Here is a 23,141-nt window from a genome sequence, read left to right on the forward strand (position 1 = left end):
ACGAGATTTGGTATGTTAGTATATGACATAAATTAGGATTGATTGACGTATTCAATTGTTTTCGGTCACTTCACCGGAAATGACTACAAGTTTTGATTTTTAAATGGCACCCTCGGTATTTTTTTACTTTATTCGATAGAAAATAACACTCTGAATACAGTGACATATTATATGTCAACTTTTGACATTTTCGCACATGGTTTATTTGAAATTATAACTTGCGGTTCGTTACGAAAATTTAACTCGAAACTGGGTATTTCGATTCAATTTGGTGTGGTATCAAATTATTTGTCAAAAAATGCTTTTTTCAAATATGCTAATGAGCCACCCTCGTTCCATTTGAAAAAATTGAGATATTATTAAAAATACGATTTGAGCATCTTCTAACTGGCCAGGACAAGACACTAAAAGCATTAGACGATCAAATTTATTTTTCTAAGGCTCCGATTCAACATAATATAACGAAAAACAAAAAAAAATAATCAGACAAATATTCTAATTATTCCTTTCTTTAAAGTTTTATTTGCCTTAAATTACCTACTAAAAATACTATTTATTTAAAGATTTTTTATGTACAAAGTGCCTCTAGTAAAAATCTTTTAAAAAATGCAAGTCTTGCAAGAGTCACCAAGATTAAGACTAATTCGGGACTAACTGCAAGACCAAGACCAAGACTCTCTTGATTGTAGAAACAATTTTTTTAAAGCGAGAATGTCAAAAGTTTGTTTACATAATACGGCTGAATATAATGCACGTTTTGTTGAAATGTCATTCTAGGGGGTGCCCTTTAAAAATCAAAAGTTGTAGTCATTTCCGGTGAAACAGGAAGTGACCGAAAAAAATTGAATACATCAATCAATCCTGATATATGTCATATACTAACTCACCAAATCTCGTTTATTTATCTGAAAAATATAAAAAAAATTATGGAGGTGAGCCACCTTTAAAAAACACCTGGTATAGTAAAGATAATGGCTTGCCCACGTAAAATAATGGCAGACCCACTACTTTGCAACGGTTGTCAAACTATTCTGGATATAATCTCTTAGAGCTAATTGCATCTTTACCTAAAAGGGTTTCCTATTAAGTCGCTTTACATACTTGCCTCAATATTACTAAAAGAGGTCGCTGTTAAGCCTCAGATTTGGTTTCTATCAAACTCATTAACTTGTCGAAAACTTGGTCTTGTGTAAACTCTCTCGGTATTAGCATGTTAAATAAACATCATTAATTATAGTATTGCCTATCATACTGTAACATGCAATTTTGTCTTAGCCGACAGGCTCGACGTGTCGCTTAATATACTGTGTGGTCCAGTATTCTAAAGAAGATCCATAACAGGTTTATTTAAGATTTTTACTACACTCTTTTTTAGCTTATTCGACTATTTCCAATTATGATGTAGTCTCCCTCACATATTTAGATACTCTCTTTATAGTTGGGTCCAATAATGTCTATTGTGAATATTATTAATGAACAGTGCTTTCCATAAAATCAATAAAATGAAAAATATACGAAATAATATGCATGTACTGATTTCTTTCGAAAATTGACAACTATGAAACTATGATCCCTTCCCCGACACAAACGGTACATTGTGAGACAGGAAATTGTAGAGAGAAACAAGCCCTATAACATAGGATACAACATTTTAATGAACAGTGCTTTCCATAAAATCAATAAAATGAAAAATATACGAAATAATATACATGTATTCTGATTTCTTTCGAAAATCAACATTTATGAATCTATGAACCCTTCCCCGACACAAACGGTACATTGTGAGACAGGAAATTGAAGAGAGAAACAAGCCCTATCACATAGAATACAACATTTTGATGAACAGTGCTTTCCATAAAATGAATAAAATGTAAAATATACGAAATAATATACATGTACTGATTTCTTTTGACAATCGACAACTATGAAACTATGAACCCTTCCCGGACACAAACCATACATTGCGAGACAGGAAATTGTAGAGAGAAACAAGCCCTATAACATAGGATACAACATTTTAATGAACAGGGCTTTCCATAAAATCAATAAAATGAAAAATATACGAAATAATATACATGTGTTCTGATTTCTTTCGAAAATCAACATTTATGAATCTATGAACCCTTCCCCGACACAAACGGTACATTGTGAGACAGGAAATTGAAGAGAGAAACAAGCCCTATAACATAGGATACAACATTTTAATGAACAGTGCTTTCCATAAAATGAATAAAATGAAAAATATACGAAATAATATACATGTACTGATTTCTTTTGACAATCGACAACTATGAAACTATGAACCCTTCCCGGACACAAACGATACATTGCGAGACAGGAAATTGTAGAGAGAAACAAGCCCTATAACATAGGATACAACATTTTAATGAACAGGGCTTTCCATAAAATCAATAAAATGAAAAATATACGAAATAATATACATGTGTTCTGATTTCTTTCGAAAATCAACATTTATGAATCTATGAACCCTTCCCCGACACAAACGGTACATTGTGAGACAGGAAATTGAAGAGAGAAACAAGCCCTATAACATAGGATACAACATTTTAATGAACAGTGCTTTCCATAAAATGAATAAAATGAAAAATATACGAAATAATATACATGTACTGATTTCTTTTGACAATCGACAACTATGAAACTATGAATCCTTCCCGGACACAAACGATACATTGCGAGACAGGAAATTGTAGAGAGAAACAAGCCCTATAACATAGGGTACAACATTTTAATGAACAGGGCTTTCCATAAAATCAATAAAATGAAAAATATACGAAATAATATACATGTGTTCTGATTTCTTTCGAAAATCAACAACTATGAAACTATGATCCCTTCCCCGACACAAACGGTATATTGTGAGACAAGAAATTGTAGAGACAACAAGCCTTATAACATAGGATACAACATTTTAATGAACAGTGCTTTCCATAAAATGAATAAAATGAAAAATATACGAAATAATATACATGTACTGATTTCTTTCGAAAATCGACAACTATGAAACTATGATCTCTTTCCCGACACAAACTCCCATCCAAGTTGGGTCTTCATCTAGGTCTCTTAATTTCTCGTGGGTCTATCTATCTATCTATTCAGCCTCTTCGGTCCATCGTTGGACATAGACCTCCCCAATCTCTTCCACTCTTCCCTCTCTGTCGCCGTGCTCATCCATCTTGTGCCTGCATGTTTCCTCAGATCGTCCGCTCATCTCATCTGGGGTCTTCCTCTACTTCTTCTATTCTCCCAGGGCCTCCAGTTTACGATGCATTTGTTCCATCGATCATCCTTCTGTTTGACATTGTGACCGGCAAACTTCCATTTCAATTTTGCTACTTCACCTCTAACATCCCTTACTTTAGATTTTCCTCTTATCCACTCATTCCTTTTTCTATCTGCCAGCCTTATATGTAGCATTTGTCTTTCCATAGATCTTTGAAATTTTGTTACCTTATCCATATTTGATTTTGTCAGTGTCCAGGTCTGGGTTCCGTAAGTAAGTACAGGGAGTACACATTGATCATATACTTTGGTTTTGAGGTACTGTGGATATCTTTTGTTTTTTAATATGTAACTTAATTTTCCAAATGCTGCCCAGGCCAGTCTTATTCGTCTCTTTATTTCAGCAAACAGTTATCTTTTTTCAGTTTAATCATTTGTCCCAGATATATATACTCTTCAACTTGTTCTATTTTTTTTTGGTTTATTCTGGTTGTTATGTTTTCATCTGTGTTTGTTATGATTTTAGTTTTAGTGTAGTTCATATTAAGGCCTATTCTTCTAGCTGCTGTATCCAGTTCTTCCAGCATTTCTACCAGTTCTTCTTTCTTTTCTGTTATTAAGGCGATATCATCCGCATATTTTAGGTGATTCAAGTATTGTCCACATATTTTGATACCTTTTTCTTCCCAGTCTAATTCAATTTTTGAAAGCGTCTTCTAATGCCTGGTTAAAAAGTTTAGGGGATATTGTGTCACCCTGTCTGACACCTCTTCCTATGCGAATTGGCTTTGTTCCTTCGTGGATTTTAATTGTTGTTGTTGCTTCGCTATATATGTTGACTATTAAGTCTGCGTATCTGTAGTCTATCCTGCTATTTATTAAGGAAGTTTTTACTGCCCAAGGCCCAATACTATCAAAAGCCTTTTCAAAATCTACAAATGCAATATATAGTGGGATGTTGTATTCATTGGCTCGTTCTATTAGTATTTTCATAGTTAATAAGTGGTCAACTGTACTGTATCCTTTTCTGAAGCCTGCTTGTTCTTTTCCTCGTGGGTACCATGCTGTAATTTTTTGGTCCATCTTTTGTCCTTTCTTCTTGCTAGGTGTCCTGTCCATTGCCACTTGAGGGATTTGATTGTGTGGATCACATCTATTATCGGTTTTTTTGTCGTATCCACTTTATTTTTTTACCGTCTCTCTTTTTTATTCCCAGCATATTTCGTTCCATTGAGCGTTGAGCATATTTCGTTCCATCTGCGACCTGGAGTTTTCTTATGATGTCCGTTTTAAACAAAATAATTAAGTTAGCATGGAGTACTTATGGAAGAAAGTCAATGATATTCAAATTTAGAATGCTACTTTTACAAAATATTCGGAAAGTATTAACAAATTGCGGACACAGTAAACAAATTTCTTTGAAGGGCCTAATTCTGTCTTTATAAGTATATCTGCAAAGTGTTATGAGTCCCTAACAAATAAAGAAGTTTTTTCTACTAATGGTTGGACAATTTGTAGGGGAAATATACTTAAACTGTTACTGGTTAAATCTCTTGAACTAGTGATATGTCTGAGTGGCGTACCATTTTTGTGAATTTTTGATAATCCATCAAGATGTGGTAGTTTGATATGATGTGAAGATGGTGTGAATAATGATCTAATATAATGAGGGATGCAATTTTTAAATTTATATAAATTTCGGTAGATTTCCTATCAATTGTCAGGATCGCTAGATATCAAACTAAATTTACCTTTAGCCGTTTTCTCATTTTTTTTATATTCTTGTATCTCCAATATTACAGTCGCATTCCCCTTGTCTGCTGGGAGATTCTTGAAGATATCGTGCTTTCATAACTCCCTTAAAGCGATTTGATTTTTTCGTGGTTTTGAATATTTTTTTTTGGCTTTTCTAACACTGTTTTTAGCGTCTACCTACGTTCAAATTTGAATAAGCGAATATCTTGAAAAACTGAGTATGTAGAAACATAATTGTATATTTCTATTGTTTGTTTTCAACAAGTAAAATCTTTCAATACAACAATTTCTATACATACTAGATCAAGTTTTCCTCACTAATGAAGCTATCTCAATCATTTATACCGAAAAAAACAAACAACAAAACGTGCCTCATATTCAGCCGTATTATGTAAACAATTTCGCAAGGGTCCGAATATTGGCCCAGTTAAATACAGACACGCTATTGGTTGTCTATCACGCGAATACCTCTTCACTAAATCAATTAATCGCATGCAATACCTCGCGTACGTATTACCTCTCGATGCTCCACTTTACCTAGCCCCCAATTAAGGCATTACTATCATCATTATTGGTCACGTAGCTTATGAGAAACGTATCAGTGAATTAGAAGCCATATTCCTCATTTGTCATAGGTTTAGTTTACTCGAAGATGATAAAACTGTCATGTAAAATTTCGATTGTTTTTTTTTAATTTTTATAAAACTGTGTTTAAAATTAGGAATTTAGGATTAGTGATTATGAATTTAGAACTCTTAGATTTTACAAGGGTCAAAATTTTCATGAATCGTTTTGAGAAATGAGAAATTCTACTTCAAAAATTATTAAAACTCCTTCGTCATAATAAAATTCAGCTACATCAAAACCTATTCATGTGTGCCTCTTTAAAATGGATCTATAAAAAGATAATTTCTTGCTACATTTCGTTTGAATTACGTGGCAAAGGGAAATAAATTAAGGACATTAATGTTTTCTCTCTTTCTATTAGAAATCCCTCGGTATCTTCCTTGTTACTAGGTTATAACGTAAGGTCCATTAACTGAATTTATTTCCACTTCATCGCATCTGCTACGGTATTACTTTTCTTATTTAGGAGAATCGTTACATTCAAGAACATAAAAGCGTCCGAAAAATCATAATATTTACTTTGTCGTTGACTCACTCTATACAGGGTGTCCCTTTTTGTTTGAAATTCAAATAAGCGTCCCAAAAATTTAAAATATTTTCTCTGCCGTTCTGTATGTATAGGATGGATAAAACTACAGTATATTTAATTTAAATAATTTTAAATTAAAGATATATTGATGTATTTCTGATACCAATTAAACATTTAGTTACGTAATCGAGGGCGCGATTTTTAAATTCATTGTTGCCAATCATGAAAACATTCGGTGCCGGGTTCACTAACGAATTTAAATTTCCCGCCGGGGATTCAGGTGGTAGCTCTGCTGTAAAAATGTCAAGTTTTTACATTTATTTATTTATTTCCCGACTTCCTTTTTTTATTTTATTTCCTTCTTTTAGTGCGAAGTGTACAAGGTAGCTTAATAGTCGTAAAAAACTAATCGTAACTTTATTAGAATATTTTGAACGGGAAAGCGGTAGTAATGGCCCTTTATTTCCCTTAAATGCTGTTAAGAAGGTGAGTTTTGTTGATGTAAATAATAACTGTTTGTATATTTATAATTAATTTATTTTTGTTTCCCAAAATATTTTTATTAAAAGAACTAGCGTGTACCAGCAACTTCGTTCGCGTCGAATTAATCATTTGTAATGGCGATGATAAAGCAAAGCAAGAATTTCCATTAACATACAAACTGGATAAAATTTTCTCACATTTATATCAGCATGAGAAAAAACAATATGGCGATATTATTAAATAACTTGGTAATATTTGAGGGGTAGTTTCATCTCGTTGGAATTTGACTTTCGAAAAATCCGTTTGCCAAAAATAAGCTTTTTAAGTCAAGCAGTTTAAGCAGAATTGTGGTTAAGAAATTACCCAACTTTTTGGAACAGCCTGTATGATTTTTTAAAAAATTTCAAAATATGTAAAAAAACAAAATAAATTATGCTTGTCCAAGTGTTTTCCCTCACTTCAGACTAACCGTTTTTTAAATAAAAAATATTGTAATATTTGAGGGGCGTTTTCACCCTCTTGGAATTTGAGATTCGAGAAACCCCTCCTTATCGAACCTCTACACCCCACAGTCAATCCGTTTGCCAAAAATCAGCTTTAAACGTCAAGCAGTTTAAGCAGACTCGTGATTACTCAATGGTCATATTTTATATACACCCTGTATAAATTTATAAAAAATCTTAAAATATGTAAAACAACAAAATAAAATATACGTGTTTAAGAGTTTTTCCGAAAAACTCACCTGTTTTTAAATAAAATATATTTTAATATTTGAGGGATAGTTTCACCCCCTTAGAATTCGAGTTTCGAAAAATCCCTTCTTATCGAACCACAAAACACCATAAAGTCAATCTATTTTCCAAAATCATTTTTACGTCAAGCGCTTTAAGCAGGATCGTGATTAATCAATGACCAGATTTTTCGAAACACCCTGTATACATTTTTAAAAAATCTTAAAATATTTAAAAAAACAAAATAAAATATATGTGTTTAAGCGTTTTTTCGGAAACTTGACCGTTTTTTAAATAAAAAATATTGTAATATTTGAGGGGTGGTTTCACCCTCTTGGAACTGGAATTTCGAAAAATCCCTTCTTATCGAACCTCTACACCCTAGAATCAACCTGTATGCCAAAATTGAGCTTCTTACCTTGACTGGTTTGAGCAGGATCGTGATTAATCAGTATGTCAGTCACGGATTTTATATATTAGTATAGATATGTGTAAAAGTGAACAACGCTGTTACAGTCGAGCTTAATCATGTGACTAAAAAGTTTGTTTGATATAAACAATATATATGTTATTATTTAGGAATATTTTATTATATTCGTAACGGTGAATATTCCTAATAGCAAATTTCTTCTATTCTCCAATTTAATCGTTTAAATATCAATTTGACTTGCTATAGCCAATAAAAAGAAAATTGGATGTCCTTCTTCGTGTTTTGTAAACACGTTCAATGAGCTGTGAAGGTTACTTTATTTTAAAAACCCGATATTGGCTTAAATAGAAGTCAATAAATATGTCTGGCGTAGTAAGGGCCCTATGCGCTGTAATGTTTACGTGAATCCGACACTGATAATAATAGTCTTTTAGAAATTGATAGATTAATAAAATATTGACCTTGTTAAGTTACCTATATCTATTAAAACTTAAGTTATTTTAAACGACTTATTATTTTAGTAAGGAATTCAGACAAATAATATGAATAGAAAAACGTCAAGACGGACGTACCTAAAATAAACAAACCAGATGTTAAACAGAAGAATGTTAGGTTGCCACTTATTTATCTACACCCTGTATAATGACTATACATATACGAAGATCGTATATAATCATTATACAGGGTGAGCCTTAAATAAGTGGAAATATTTTGAAGACTGGTAGATCTCGATAAAAAGAAATATATTTTCTATTTACCGTCAAATAAGTCCAAAATAACTGACTTAATTGATTTTGAAAATTAAAAAAATTATTTTTCTAGTAACTTTTGAGAACCACTGGATTTTGTCTGGGATTTCTTTATTGATAATTATTTTTTTTCCATAGCAACTGTTAAAATTGCCTTATACAGTACGTCTGCTGGATCTGTGTCTATGAAAGGAATGCGGACAAAAAATATTTAAATAAACAGCAATATATTTTATTCGTCGACTTGACGAGTACGTCACCGCAAATCGCTCCGCCCACTCATTTTATTGGCTACATGCAAATTTGTCGAATTTTTATTGATGGAAGGCGTCGTTTAATTTTTTACGAAAAACATCGAGAGAATATCGTTTCCCCTCTCACGGATACCCCGTAACTACAAAACGGAAAGACGTACTGTATCTATCAAAAATAGTAGATAAAATAGTACTTTAACCGCAAGGGTAAATTAAATAATACTTTAACAGTGAGGATAGGCTAAAAACTGTATTTCTTCTCGCACGTTTTTTAATTGCTTCCATTTTTGAAAATGTTTGTATTCCTTTTCATCGGTTATTCGGGATTTAAATGGAAGTAGTTTGGATATGGCGTTTGTCGCCTCAGCCTGAATATCTGTTGATAATTTACTTATTTCGTTTTGAGCCATTTCTGACACGAAAGGGAATTAAAAAATATTGACTCAAAACTGACAACTAAAGAGTCAGCTTTATTTATTTGTCAAATTACATAGAAACCAACGCCAACCCAGCACAATATTTTTTCTACTCGTAATAAATTCCTTGAAATAATCATTTCTGAATATTTTTTAAAACGTAACTCGCTATGGAAAAAAATATTGTTTTATACACGACGATAAATTGCATTATCGTCTCCCGAATTTATTAATGTTTTTTATTTATATATTAATCTCTTATTACTCTATTGAGTATCTAATCTAATCGAAAATTACTCACAAAATTGTCTTAAAAATCTGGTGCATACTATTTATTTCCTTCTTTTCTTCGCAGTCTCCAATTTCACGCTTATCTACCCTCATACTGCAGGGAGATTTTTCAAAGAAGATATTAATATAGATGAAAAATTCTTTCTAAAAATAAAACGAAAAAAAAATCGATGGTTTGCTCTTAGATCTTTAAGTAGAAATAAAGAAAATAAGATCTCTGTTGAAAATGAGGTAACCATTTTTTTTCTCAGTCGTAGTTTTGACGTTTGATATATTTCTATTTTATTTAGGCCCTGTCAGCAAAATTGAATCGGTACGTGGTTAGAAGTTACAAAATATATTTTCTTCCTGTTGAATTTTCAGTAAAAATATTTCCAGTTTATTGACAAATCTCAATTGGATATCCTGTTTTGATTTTACTTGATACCTGTAGTTTGATCAATAATGAAAAATATTTCATGACATTTCAGGTCGCATTTAATAATTATGTTTAGTTCTGTAAGATTTTTTTAAATATATGCAACACCTTGTATATTATTTAATTTTTTGTTTCTTTTATTTTGGAGTAATTTGAAAAACGGCAGAGAGGAAATATATTTCTTTTAACGAGATCTACCGGAACTGGAAATATTTTCACTTATTTAAGACCCTCCCTGTATAGTAAATACATACAAGGTCTGGTAATAGTGCGTCGGGCATCTGTAGCTCCTAGTATAAAAAAACTTGGGAATTTGTGATTAAGTGCAAACTAAGATGCATTTTAGGAAAATATTTTAACTTCTACAGAGTGGCTCAAAAAAGTGTGATTGGATTGGGATGATTTTTTAAATGGAACACCCTGTATATTATTGCAATTTTGGTTTCCTTTCAGATCACTTTACATAATCCCAAGATATGAGGAAATATATGTCGATAGTTTCAGAGATATTAATAAATAAATAAAAATATATATTTTTCAACCTTTCCTAAAAAAATAATAAAAATACAAGAACTGTCCTAAAATCAAAACTATGTTAGGTATTTACTTTAGATGGTCTGTACTTAATTTGCTAGAAATATGGTATTGGTAAATCATACAGGGTTTTCGAAATTCTACGCCAAACTTTCTAAAATATAAAATAATTTTTCTTCGTATTTTTAAATGAAACACCTTGTATATTATTTATTCAACAGATGGAGATTAAAAAATTAATATTTTTTGTATTTAGAGTATATTTCAAAATTTTTAACGGTTTCATTCATATGGCCATTTTCCACAGCAAATTTTTATCAAAGCCACCCAATGATTTTTCTCTCGTAAGCCATATCAGTGAAACTGTTAAAAATTTTGAAATACTCTACTAAAAAATCTATAAGAAATACAAAAAATGTCCATTTTTTAATTGTCCAATTAATAAGGAAATAATCTACAGGGTGTTCCATTTATAAAACAACCGAAGAAAAATTATTTTAATATAATATAGAATATGGCCGCGTAATTCCTCTAAATAAATATTCCTGAGGGTTTTTTGAACACACTTCTATTTATTATCGAATTAATTTCATTTACCTCAAAAACACACTATATAATAATTATATTTTTTAAAGTATTTTTAAATATTTTTTTGGGGTTTTCTAATTTTATTTTGACGACGCTACGTAATGCACCGAAATGTTTGTTATTCTCTTTTAATATCCTTGCCCAGGAATTGATTAATTGTAGTATTACCTAATGATTGATATCGACGTCATGGAGGGATAATTTATCATCGTTTATTTTTTACGTCATTTCCATTTTTTGCTTTTCCTCCCTGATTACATGGATAATTTAAAAAAGTTCTTTATTAAAATTTTCGAATTTTGAATTCTCCAATGATTTTCGCACTTTGTTTTGTAATTTTGTGTATATGTTTGGGGCATTTTTATATTATCAACTCTTGAAATGATGAAATACTGAACTTTTGCGATTATTGTACTAGTAAAAACAACAAAATAAATTCGGGAGGCTCATATAAAAGTAATTGTTCTTTATTCAATAACGTCAAAATTAATTTTTAATTATAAACTATCAAAGAATGTATTAATTATATTAATCTGTTATGATAAAAATCTTCTTATGAATTCGTGACTACTCTTCGTCGCTATCTTCGTCAATCACAGTGGTGACATTGTCTTGATCATGAAAAGAAATCGATTTTTGAGCAAAAAATCGATTTTTAATTTTTTTCGATGTGCAGTACAGTTTAAAAAAATTCCCCAAGCTCATAATTTCATCGAAAATTGAATGAGGAATTCAAAAAAAAAATAGTTTCATATTTTTACGGTTATCGTAACATGGTTAAAAATTAAAATTAAAAATAAAACCTCGTTTTTTTAGGTTCTTGCGGACGGATATAGCTTTTATTTTTTTTTCCAAAAAGCTACCATCATGCCCCAAAACATATCCGGTCGCTAGATCATTCGATTCACAAGACGCTGAGAATAATAATTTTTATTGATTTTTAGTATTTTTCGATTTATTCAGACATGGATATAGATAAAACTAGCGTGTACTCGCGACTTCGTTTGGGTTGAATTAATCGTTTGTAATGGTGATTATAAAGCAAGGCAAGAATAACATACCAAATTATTAACATACAAAAACCATTAACATACAAACTGGATAACATTTTCTCACATTTATGTCAGCATAAGAAAAACAATATGGCGATATTATTATATAAATTGGTAATATTTGAGGGGTAGTTTCATTTCGTTGGAAATTGACTTTCGAAAAATCCGTTTACCAAAAATAACCTTTTTACGTCAAGCAGTTTAAGCAGAATCGTGGTTAATCAATTGCCCAACTTTTTGGAACACTTTCAAAATATGTAAAAAAAACAAAAAAAATTATGCATGTCCAAGCGTTTTCCCGAAAGACTAACCGTTTTTTAAATAACAAATATTATAATATTTAAGGGGCGTTTTCACCCTCTTGGAATTTGAGATTCGAGAAACCCCTCCTTATCGAACTTCTACACCCCACAGTCAATCCGTTTGCTAAAAATCAGCTTTAAACGTCAAGCAGTTTAAGCAGAATCGTGATTACTCTATGGTCATATTTTATGAAACACCCTGTATAAATTTTTAAAAAGTCTTATAATATGTAAAACAACAAAATAAAATATACGTGTTTAAGAGATTTCCGAAAAACTCACCGGTTTTTAAATAAAAAAATATTCTAATATTTGAGGGGTGGTTTCACCCCCTTAGAATTCGAGTTTCGAAAAATCCCTTCTTATCGAACCTCTACACCCTAAAGTCAATCTGTTTTCAAAAAATCAGCTTTTTACGTCAAGAGCTTTAAGCAGGATCGTGATTAATCAATGACCAGATTTTTCGAAACACCCTGTATACATTTTTAAAAAATCTTAAAATATGTAAAAAAACAAAATAAAAATATACGCGTTTAAGCGTTTTTTCGGAAACTTGACCATTTTTTAAATAAAAAATATTGTAATATTTGAGGGGTGGTTTCACACCCTTGGAACTGGAATTTCGAAAAATCCCTTCTTATCGAACCTCTACACCCTAGAATCAACCTGTATGCCAAAATTGAGCTTCTTACGTTGAGTGGTATAGATTCTGAAACTTACTGCATCGAAGTATTTTATGGGTACAAATATTTCCTGAAATTATGAGCCCGGTTCCTTTATGGAGCCGATTCAGTATTCTTATCGTCCCAGGGCCTTTATTATTTAAGTATAATAATTATCCAGTCGACATGTTTATTTTTTGTCAATAATGATATGTATTGATTATTTCTATTGTAAATATCTTATTTAAACATAAACCATTACATCCACCAATTTTCATCCAAATATGTATATACACAAATTAAACTTCTACACCCTGTATTTCCAAAACCAAGCATTTTTGTTTATTATTTTATACGGACTTTTTAACTTAGTTTATTCTGTAAAATATACTGCCGATTATAATTCCGACCACCCTGTATATTATTTATTTCATTCTGATAAATTTATTTATTACGAATTCTCAAATATTCCTCCCTACCAAACCGGTCTTCGTAATTATCACCTAAAATATTCAATACTGTCAAAAGTCGTTTGGGGAGAATTTTAATTTTCATATTAATTAAGATAAAGGAAAGGTATAAATTTAAACAAGATTATTGTCTTGGCGCGTCTTTTCGTTGCCGATTATGCAAAACTCTAACTGGCGTCGACAGCCATTAGAGAAACCTTGTTTGGAACAAAATATTTACAGAATTTTGCTATGATGAAGTAAATAACAAGTAATTCTTCATTACTACTCCATTGTTAGACTTTATACTGTAACATATTTATGCTAAAGGATCACTAAGTATAATGGATGTATTTTAGTATATATTATGTTTAATTCTTGGAAAATATGTATTATGCTATTTTTAATATATACAATTAATTTGAAATAAATCCTAGTACATATTTTAGGTTTGAACTTAAACATATTTCCCAAGTTTTTTATTCTAGGAGCTACAGATGCCCGACGCACTCTTGCCTAACCCTGTAGTTCCCATCAGAAATAATTATAATTATTGTTAATATTGAAAAAAAAACTGGAGATTGACCGACATTGTGTGCTTTATTTGTTTTAACATTCGCCAAAACTTTTTTGTTAGCGATTTTTCGCAAATCTCAAAATAACCGAGATAATGAACTTTACTCTATCATTGACTCACCCTGTATAAGAAACCGTATGTATTACACAAACTAATAACGGCCACGTGCCAGACACTAAAAGCAATAATAACACAAGCGTGTTCGTGAAATTAAATTGTCCATTAACACTGAGTGTGTATGCAAGTGTCGATGTTATTTCAGGTCTTACATAGAGGCTATTATCATATAGATCGACTAAATTAGAAGTGAGCTCTGTGACACAAGCCAGCACAACAGCTTATATTTAAATAGTTTACATTTCCGCAATGCAGCAGCATCATCTTTTTAAATTTATAAAAGAGATGCAGGCGGATTAAATTCTAAAAGTATTCTGTTTAATAAATTAACAGATTATTTATAATTTGTGGGGGTTAATTTACTAAAAGTGTTTACCGATAAAATTTAACTTGCTAATTGAGTAAATAGTTCAGAGATAATTAAAATGGTATATCGATTGTGAAAGTTTGTTAACGCAACTACAAATATTTTATATTTATTTTTAAATTAACGGATTTTAAACAAGAAAAAATTATATACCTTATAAATAACTAACGTATAAATTATACTAAATAACATATAAAGAGTGATCATTTGGTAATAGACAATAGAAGACTACTTAAATAAAAATCAAACATACTAAATATGAATTGGGTTTCATAGTTTATAAAATTGTGAAAACTGGATCTACAAAATGTCAATGCAATGAGAACATAAAAGCAAATTTTTGAATAACTTCATTATTAAAATAAATATATTAGTAATATACGTAAAATAAATGGTATATTAACTTATTTATGTAATATATTAACTAGCGTAAATGAATTGTCAAGAAGGGCAAAAACTAAAAAATTCAGAATAATTTACAAGCTATTAAAACTGGTATACTAAGGGTCGGCATTTCTTGTCTTGGGTGCCGATTTTCGTGTGTATGAAGAGTACGGTCAACGCGCTTAGTAAAATAAGATGTACTGAATAAAGACAAAAGGCAAATATTTTTCTAAGCGCATGAAATCTAGCGTCAAATTAAGTGATTATGCAATAAATACTTTGTATTTTTGCTCTCTCCGACTTACTAGATTGCCATAACGATTCACTCCTATACATGTAAACGCCGACCCAAGGTTTCGCTTGCCAGCAGGGTATGACATGCTTAATAAAAGTTGAAGAGATCTTTAGAATCTATCAAAAAAAAAATATTAATACCATAAATATGCTTTATCTATGGTAATATATGAGAAATCCGAATTAATATTGTTTTTGTTTCAATTTTATTTTTAAAATAAAGATATTTGTAGAAGAAAATCCATGTATAAGCGTGGGATGTTCAAAGTTTTTGAAGTAATCAAAACAATAGCAGCTTAAAATATTTTTATGTACTTAAAAATATTAAAAACGTTATAAAAATTTAAATTTGCTTTAAATATAAAAATATTTTCTTTCCTAAAATAACACTTTTGGAACAAAACATCTTAAAAATATGGAAAACAAAATTTTACTGCTATTGGAAAATTTTATTGCCATTCTATTCAGAATGTCATTTTCTATCAAGCGACTGAAAGTATTTGAATATCATCAATCATTAATCAATCCTGATTTATGTGATATAACGTACCAAATATAATTTTTTTTGTCTGGAAAAATAAGAAGTTATAGAGGTGAGCCACTTTTCAAAAACGGTATATTTCGTTTCATACGTTGCGGTTAGAAAACTACTAGAATTGAAAGAAACAACCAGACAGAAAGAGAATTGAGGCGTAAAAACTATCACTTAAAAAAAACAGCGAGAGAAAAAATTCGTCGCCAACACATTTGAAATTTCTTTTGATGAATTACATAGGTATTCACTTCGAACGAAGCCAAATACTTTTTCTTCTCTAATCAGCAATTCCAAAGAACTGGTAAAAAAAAGGGTCGTCGGTGTCACCTCGAGGCTCGTAACGAAGTGACTAACGACTTTGAGTCGGCTGAGTTTCTTTTTAAATCGATTCTCAGAGACAGTATTAATTCTTTTTGAAACGAATTAGACTTTCTAAGATACCACTGTTTTTTACTTTTTATTAACTTTTTCCATACAAGAAAATTTTAAGATTCCATTTTTACACTGAAAAAATGTTTTCCACAAATATAATATCCTTATCTTGTAAAATAGTCTAGTAAATATGGACATGAAAAGACCCAAATTTCGGCGTCATTCGCCGACCATGACTTTTTATGCCGATTGTGTACCTTTTGGGGAGTAACTTTAGGGGAAAAATGCTCAACAAATTAGGGCAACACCATGCTCGGCCAAATATCTGCCAAAATATGCAATTTGCTAAATTTTTCTTGGAATAAAGAATGACGCCTAGAGATTATAGAGAGTAAAAAATGAGCTATAGAGATTACCTACAAAAATGGTCCTTATCATTATTTACGTAGAATTAACAGTTTTCGAGACATTACGTCTCGAAGATCCCTGAATTTTCCGGGTCCGGAGATAAATTTCATAAGCGTATCATTGATTGATAGGAGAAATTGTTCAATAACTCGGCTAAAATTTAATATTTTTTGATGATTCAAAGTTCATTTAAAAGGTAGAATCAACAGCTATCACATTTTGGAACTTGTTTGAATTTTGTCATATTTTATAATAATAAAAAAACCGGGCAAACATTCCTTAACCCAAAATTTTTTAGATTTTTACAAACTTATTCATATTTTCAGTAATAATAGATTATTTGTCAGGAATCATTATCTACTAGATTTAAATACTTATATGCTAGCTACGCATTTCCGAATGTAGAAACTATCTAGGATTTCCACGTTCTAAGGTTTTAGCCAAACCTACCTATATAGGATAGGCCCAAATTAAGGCCCGTTTTTTATAATTCCCAACGTGCACCAGATTTAATACCTCTAAAAGCGTCGTTTACCGACATTAACCAGTGGCGCACCAATCGATACATTGAATAAACGAATAGCCTAATGACCAAACCGTAGGCCAATAAATTAGTAGAACGGCCTATTAAGTGTGGGAAAACGCGCGACTAGTCGATAAATTATAATATCAGATGTACGTGCGCGATAGCAAATTACAATTGCCACCAGCGATAATGTACGGAGATATTTGGTGCAAAACACATTTGCAGTACGTTTATGAGCTCCAAAATGTGTGATGAGTTTTTCAAGTTATTATGAGATAAATAAAAAAAAATAGAATTTTTTAAATAGTGAAACAGAAAGTTTGAAACATCCTGTGTTTAATATATTAACAAAGCAAGGAACTTAAAAATCACTTTATCATCTAGGTGCATCTTTTCTCAATAATTTATTTTTTGGTTTATCTCAATAGGTTTATTTTTTATTGAGATATTCGCTTTTGAAGAAGACACTAAATTTTTTTCGTAATTTTTTACATTTTAACCATGCCTTTGATTTTAGGTCTAGTTAAACAACTTGTGAAATAGTGTTTATGATTGATGTAATGTTACTGTCATTAAAACATAATTTTATTGAGCAGTTACTCAAGCAGAAATATTTTTAAGTCTAGAAGTTGATCTCTACCATGTTCAATTAAGACAACAATAATAGTAGATAACTTCTGGATTTAAAATCATCTCTGCTTGAGTAACTCTCAACAGACAATAATAATATTATAACTTTTCAATGACAGTGATATTAAAAAAAGGATAAACTCTATTTCATAGGTGTGTTGATGAGGACCAAAAGCAAAAGGATACTTTTAGTAATAAAAATGATGTGAATCGTTACTGTCTTCTTCAAAAGTGAATATCTTTAATGCTATTGAGATGAACAAAAAAACAAACTATACTCTGTTTTTTTTTCTCAGTTAAGATTTCGACAGACGATGACAGAAGAAATGCAGATGACGTCCCATACCAATCTATTTATTTTACTAAAAAAAGTTTCTAATATTTTTTAAGTTAACTATGGATTGGTTTAAATATAAATCCATCATACGTCGTTTCTTGTTGTTTTTAACCAGTTTTATTGGTTTATTTCAAAAATGACAGATCATATTTCAATTTTATTGGTTTGACGGAACGATGAACGACAAACGGACGCCGATGCGTATGAACTCGCCTTTAGATTTTTGACGCTTGTCAAAGTCTTGCCAAATTATAGGTTATAATTTTGTGTCAAATACCCTGCGTTTTGGAAGATGATGCATTTTGATTCGTGTTATTACGCGTGTTTTGTGTCTTTTGAAGTCAAGTGGAGGAAAAATCGAGTGAAAATTAACTGTAGATCCAGAGCACAGTTTATGGTTAATAGTCGCTGCCCAGGCGGAAAGTCTTATACACCAATAAAGTTACAAGTTACCATCAATAAAGTTTGTATACCATCTCGTCGTAGATAAGTGCATCTCGAATATGGTAGGACCATACTAAACACATACTAAAAACCGGAGTAGTAGTAAATAATGGATTTTAGTACTGCAGAAAAATAATGTCAAAAGGTACTGGTTTAAAAAAATTAAGATTAAAGTTCAACCTTTCAGATTCAAGATTAAAGTTCAACCAAAAATCAACCTTTAAGGTATAAAATTTGGAAAGTGTTATTATTAATAAAATGGTTTGTTTTATTTATGTTGTTTTATTTATTCCTGTAGAATATTACAAATTTCTATTTGTACACAAAATTGTAAAATAAAATGCGGAAAGTTTCTTGAAGCTTGAAAGTAAGAAATAGTTCCTTTTAATATTTTTTTGGTATGTGGTGTTTTGTTCTTGTTTGTTTTGTATTAACATACCGTTTTTTAAATAAAATAACTCGATTACATTTTTTCAGTTTTATACAGTTTTTTTCACAATATTTTGAAGTAATCACTTGTCAGTCAATTTTTAAATATTTCCTTTTATGCGTTCCAGTTGTACCAACTTATTTCTTTGTAAAATAAAATAAATTATTTTGAAATTAAAATGACAGACACATCTATCACTGTCATGGATCTTCTCGATGGACAGACTATATCAAGAAAATATGAACCTAGATGAAAAATTATTTATTTTTAAATTGTTTGCTTTGTTAACATATCCCACAGGGTGTTTCCACAAAATATCAACCAAATGCTTAAAAAATCATCAGAATTGGCTATAGAACAAAATATATTAAACTTTGAAATATAAATTTTAAGGTGTCCGTAGAGTATAGTATAGAAGTAATTTCTATCAGTCTAAATGCAGTCTTTTGTTTGATTGTTCAACTTTCCGAACCTTACGTTACAGTAGCACTAGAAAAAAGCATAATAGACCTACAGTATTGTACGAAAACAGTAGTCATATTACTCTCACTAAAAAAAAAAGAGAAAAAATAACAATAGTCATTAGCAGTAAAGGAGTCTTTTATTATGCTTTTATTCAAGGTTCTCAACGCGGTAACAGCTTCTGGCGAATATCGACTTCCGGAAAAGCCGTCAAAGAATTTCCTTCGTCTCACGTAATGAAGCCCGGGGCTCCGAATTAATTCGCTTTTCCTTTCTAACGCTCGCGGAGCTAATTTTTCCGGGTTTCTCTGTTTTTTTCGAGGACGACGATGAGAAGCTAAGTAGAATTAACACAAAAGACCCTTTTCCTTTTTTTTATTATGGTCTGGAAGAAAGGAATCGTTTAAGGTATAAAGACAACTGAAAGTTTATCTATCAAAAGTATTCTTTAAGTTAATCTAGAAATATAGTTAACGGTTTTATCGAAATTTCATTTCTCTTTGGTTTATTTTTGGTTATTTCCTAATAAAAATAGAATATTGTTCTACTAACGTGTTTAATATTGTTTTAATAAAATATTGTAGGGAGTAAAAATGATACTTTTTGTAGCGAGGTCATACGTTTGACACTATAAACGAGTCATAAAAAGTCATTTATAAACGAGTCATAAAAAAGTTTATTTTTTTTCAAACGTCACAAATATTTTTTTATACAATTTCAAATGTTGTAAATATTAAAAAAAATAAAAATAATACCTTGTAAGCAATTATATACGAGAAACTATATAGTTAAACTCGTTGAATTTGACACTTTATGTCAGTTTAATAATATACCGGGTGCGTCTCAAAAGTGGCTCACTCCTATAACTTTTTTATTTTGTCAGGTAAATAAACGAGATTTGGTATGTTAGTATATGACATAAATTAGGATTGACTGACGTATTCAATTCTTTTTGGTCACTTCCTGTTTCACCGGAAATGACTAAAACTTTTGATTTTGCAATTGCTCCTTCGGTATTTTGTTATTTTATTCGATAGAAAATGACACTCTGAATAGAATGACATATCATATGTCAATTTTTGAAACTTTCGCTTAAAACAAAATTGTAATTTAAATTTGAATCTAGAGTGCCATGACTGTGTTAAAAACAGTAATTTTTAATCAAAGAGCCTTGGAAAAATAGATTTGATCGTCTAATATTTTTACTGTCTTGCCCTGACCGGTAAAAATATGCCCAAATTGTATTTTTATTCATATCTCAATTTATTCAAAGGGTTGCTCATTGGAATATTCAGAAAAAGTATTTTTTACGAATAATTTGGTAACACACACTTGATATTTCGAGTCAAATTGTTGTTATGAATCGCATTGTGCAATTTCAAATAAACCATATTCGAGAAAATTTCAAAAGTTGACATATGATATGTCATTCTATACCGAGTGTCATTGTCTATCGAATGAAATAATAAAATACCGAGAGTGCCAAAATCAAAAGTTGTAGTAATCCGGTGAAACAGGAAGTAACCAAAAACAATTTACGTCAATCTATATACTAACATACCAAATCTCCATTTTTTTTTATTTGAAAAAATAAAATAATTATAGGGGTGAGCCACTTTTGAGACGCATCCGGTATTTTTGCCTTTTTGGTATTTAGGCGTAAAAGTGCTTAAAAGTGCTAAACTTTTATGCCTAGGCGTAAAAGTGCTTTACTTTTATGCCTAGGCATTAAAATTGCTTCTTATAGGTATTATTAATAACGTCGCAAAAATTAATACTTTTATAACGTTTGAAAAAAAACTCTTTAATATATTCTTGTCCATTTTTATACAATCTTATCAAATCATAAAATAATTATTTATTATAAATCTATGCATCAGTGGCTTATTAGCAAATCTCTTCGTGTCACAAACTTTTGCTTCCAGACGTAAAACAAATCTGTGGAGTTTTGAAACTTTGCAAAAAGGATCGAAAGGATATTTTTGTCAGGCACGGAACGCTTATTAAAGTTTTTTATATTTGGAATTTTATTTTAGGACGATACTTCAAAAATTATCTATAACTTTAACCCTTAATATATCTTATAAATATATCTAAAAAATATGTAAAAAAACTTCTTTCTGCGATTTTATGCTAACATATATATTATCCATACACTAATAATATTCTTTTTTTATTTTAGATGCAAATATAAAGCCACCCTTAAAGGTAAGATATTTTGTAAATAGTATTTTTGTTTTTAAGGGATCTATAGTATATTTTTTCCATTTATTTACGATCTACTGTTGCTTAAAAATATATTTATGTTTTTATCTAGAAGTCTACTGAATTGAAAGTCTATAAATATTTTTGAGGTGACTATGGGCTTATTCGTCTGTCAGTTTTAACAGCCTAAATGCATTTCAGATTGCTGTAAAAACGCAGAGGTACTGTAAAAACAAAATATTTTAAATTTTCTGATTTTTTTTTGGATCTATTATTTTATAAATGTCGAAGGATAACGGTCTCAAATAAAAAAAGACACATGTTTCATTGCCTAAAGCAGTTTTTACATTAATTATTTTGTTTTGTGTAAAATTATTGATGAATATCGATGTAATATATTGAGTAAAGACCCGCCTATATGCGCGCTTTTACTATTCTCACTTCCATCAGCTGTTGACTGATAGGGTTCGATTATTTATCGACGAGTTTGACTGTTTTTATTAATAAATAGGTATATTTATCCATGTATATCCCACACCCGGCATTTCATCAGCCGACTATTTTTATTAAAATAAAAATAGTTTGGGTACGTAGGTCGACTCAGCCTTAAATGAGTACTTGGGATTCACAATCTTGAGGTAATAATAGGCGGTTGAAGCGTAGTGCTAGCCACATTACCTTCCTTGTATACCGAACGGCTCTAGTATGGCAAGCTGTACCTTGCTACTCCCAAGGCGTTAAACGCTATATACGGGAGCTATTATTATATATTATATTGTTTTCACCATTACCTTGCAAAGTTTCAGTCTTTAGTTTGGTAGCGCTGAAGCTTTGTATCTCCATACTGCTCTGTCTGACTGATATATTTTTGTTTTACATTTATTATCTACAAATTTTCAGCCTTCAGAAAACAGTTAAAAAAGGTGTTAATTAAAATTACACCTTTGCGCGCTTCTCGGCGCAAAGTGTGTCCTGGAACTGTGTCCCAAACCGAACCGAACCAAACCAAACTCAGTGTGTTAATATACTTATAAAAATGTGATTCTTTGCAGAAAATTTTAGTTTAAGAAAATCAATAATAGTGATATGGACCTTAAGATATATTTTTGTTATCTTTTATGTTTTTATTTCAAAAACGATAACCTTTATCTTTTCTTTCCCTGTTTTTGTTTTATCCCCTAACAACCAATAAGTCAAGAAACAAACTTTTCCAATAACAGCTTGATTTTCCAAAGATATGATACGGAATCTACATAAATAACGCTTTAATGTCTTAATTTCCTAATCTCGTACAGCCCTTCTTGTGTTTGGGGGATAGATAGAGATATTGAAAAGAAAAGATTGAAAATAGAAGACGTAAGAACAGTAGTGTGTCACTTGGACGCTAGCGAAAATGTCCCAAATTTAATTTATTGCAGCGTGTGCAGGAATGTGGGACAATTAGAGACGATAATTGAATTTGTATTTCTTAATTTGAATCTCTGAGTTGTATAAAACAGAAAATTTCAAATTTTCAAAAAAAAATCGCAAAAAAAACTCT

At 30.6% G+C, this 23,141-nt stretch overlaps 1 protein-coding gene across 1 annotated transcript in view; it reads left to right on the plus strand.

Annotated features, from left to right (window-relative positions):
- LOC115877781 (diuretic hormone receptor-like) overlaps window positions 1-23,141 on the plus strand; it is a 367,521-nt gene that overhangs the window by 188,199 nt on the left and 156,181 nt on the right. Inside the window, exon 4 of the mRNA XM_030894096.1 lies at window positions 21,579-21,604. The gene's annotated coding sequence lies outside the window, so the exon portion shown is untranslated. The remainder of the gene's footprint in view (window positions 1-21,578; window positions 21,605-23,141) is intronic.

Source organism: Sitophilus oryzae, unplaced genomic scaffold (assembly GCF_002938485.1).
Source record: "Sitophilus oryzae breed Bouriz unplaced genomic scaffold, Soryzae_2.0 scaffold_1498_pilon_pilon, whole genome shotgun sequence".
NCBI lineage: Eukaryota > Metazoa > Arthropoda > Insecta > Coleoptera > Curculionidae > Sitophilus > Sitophilus oryzae.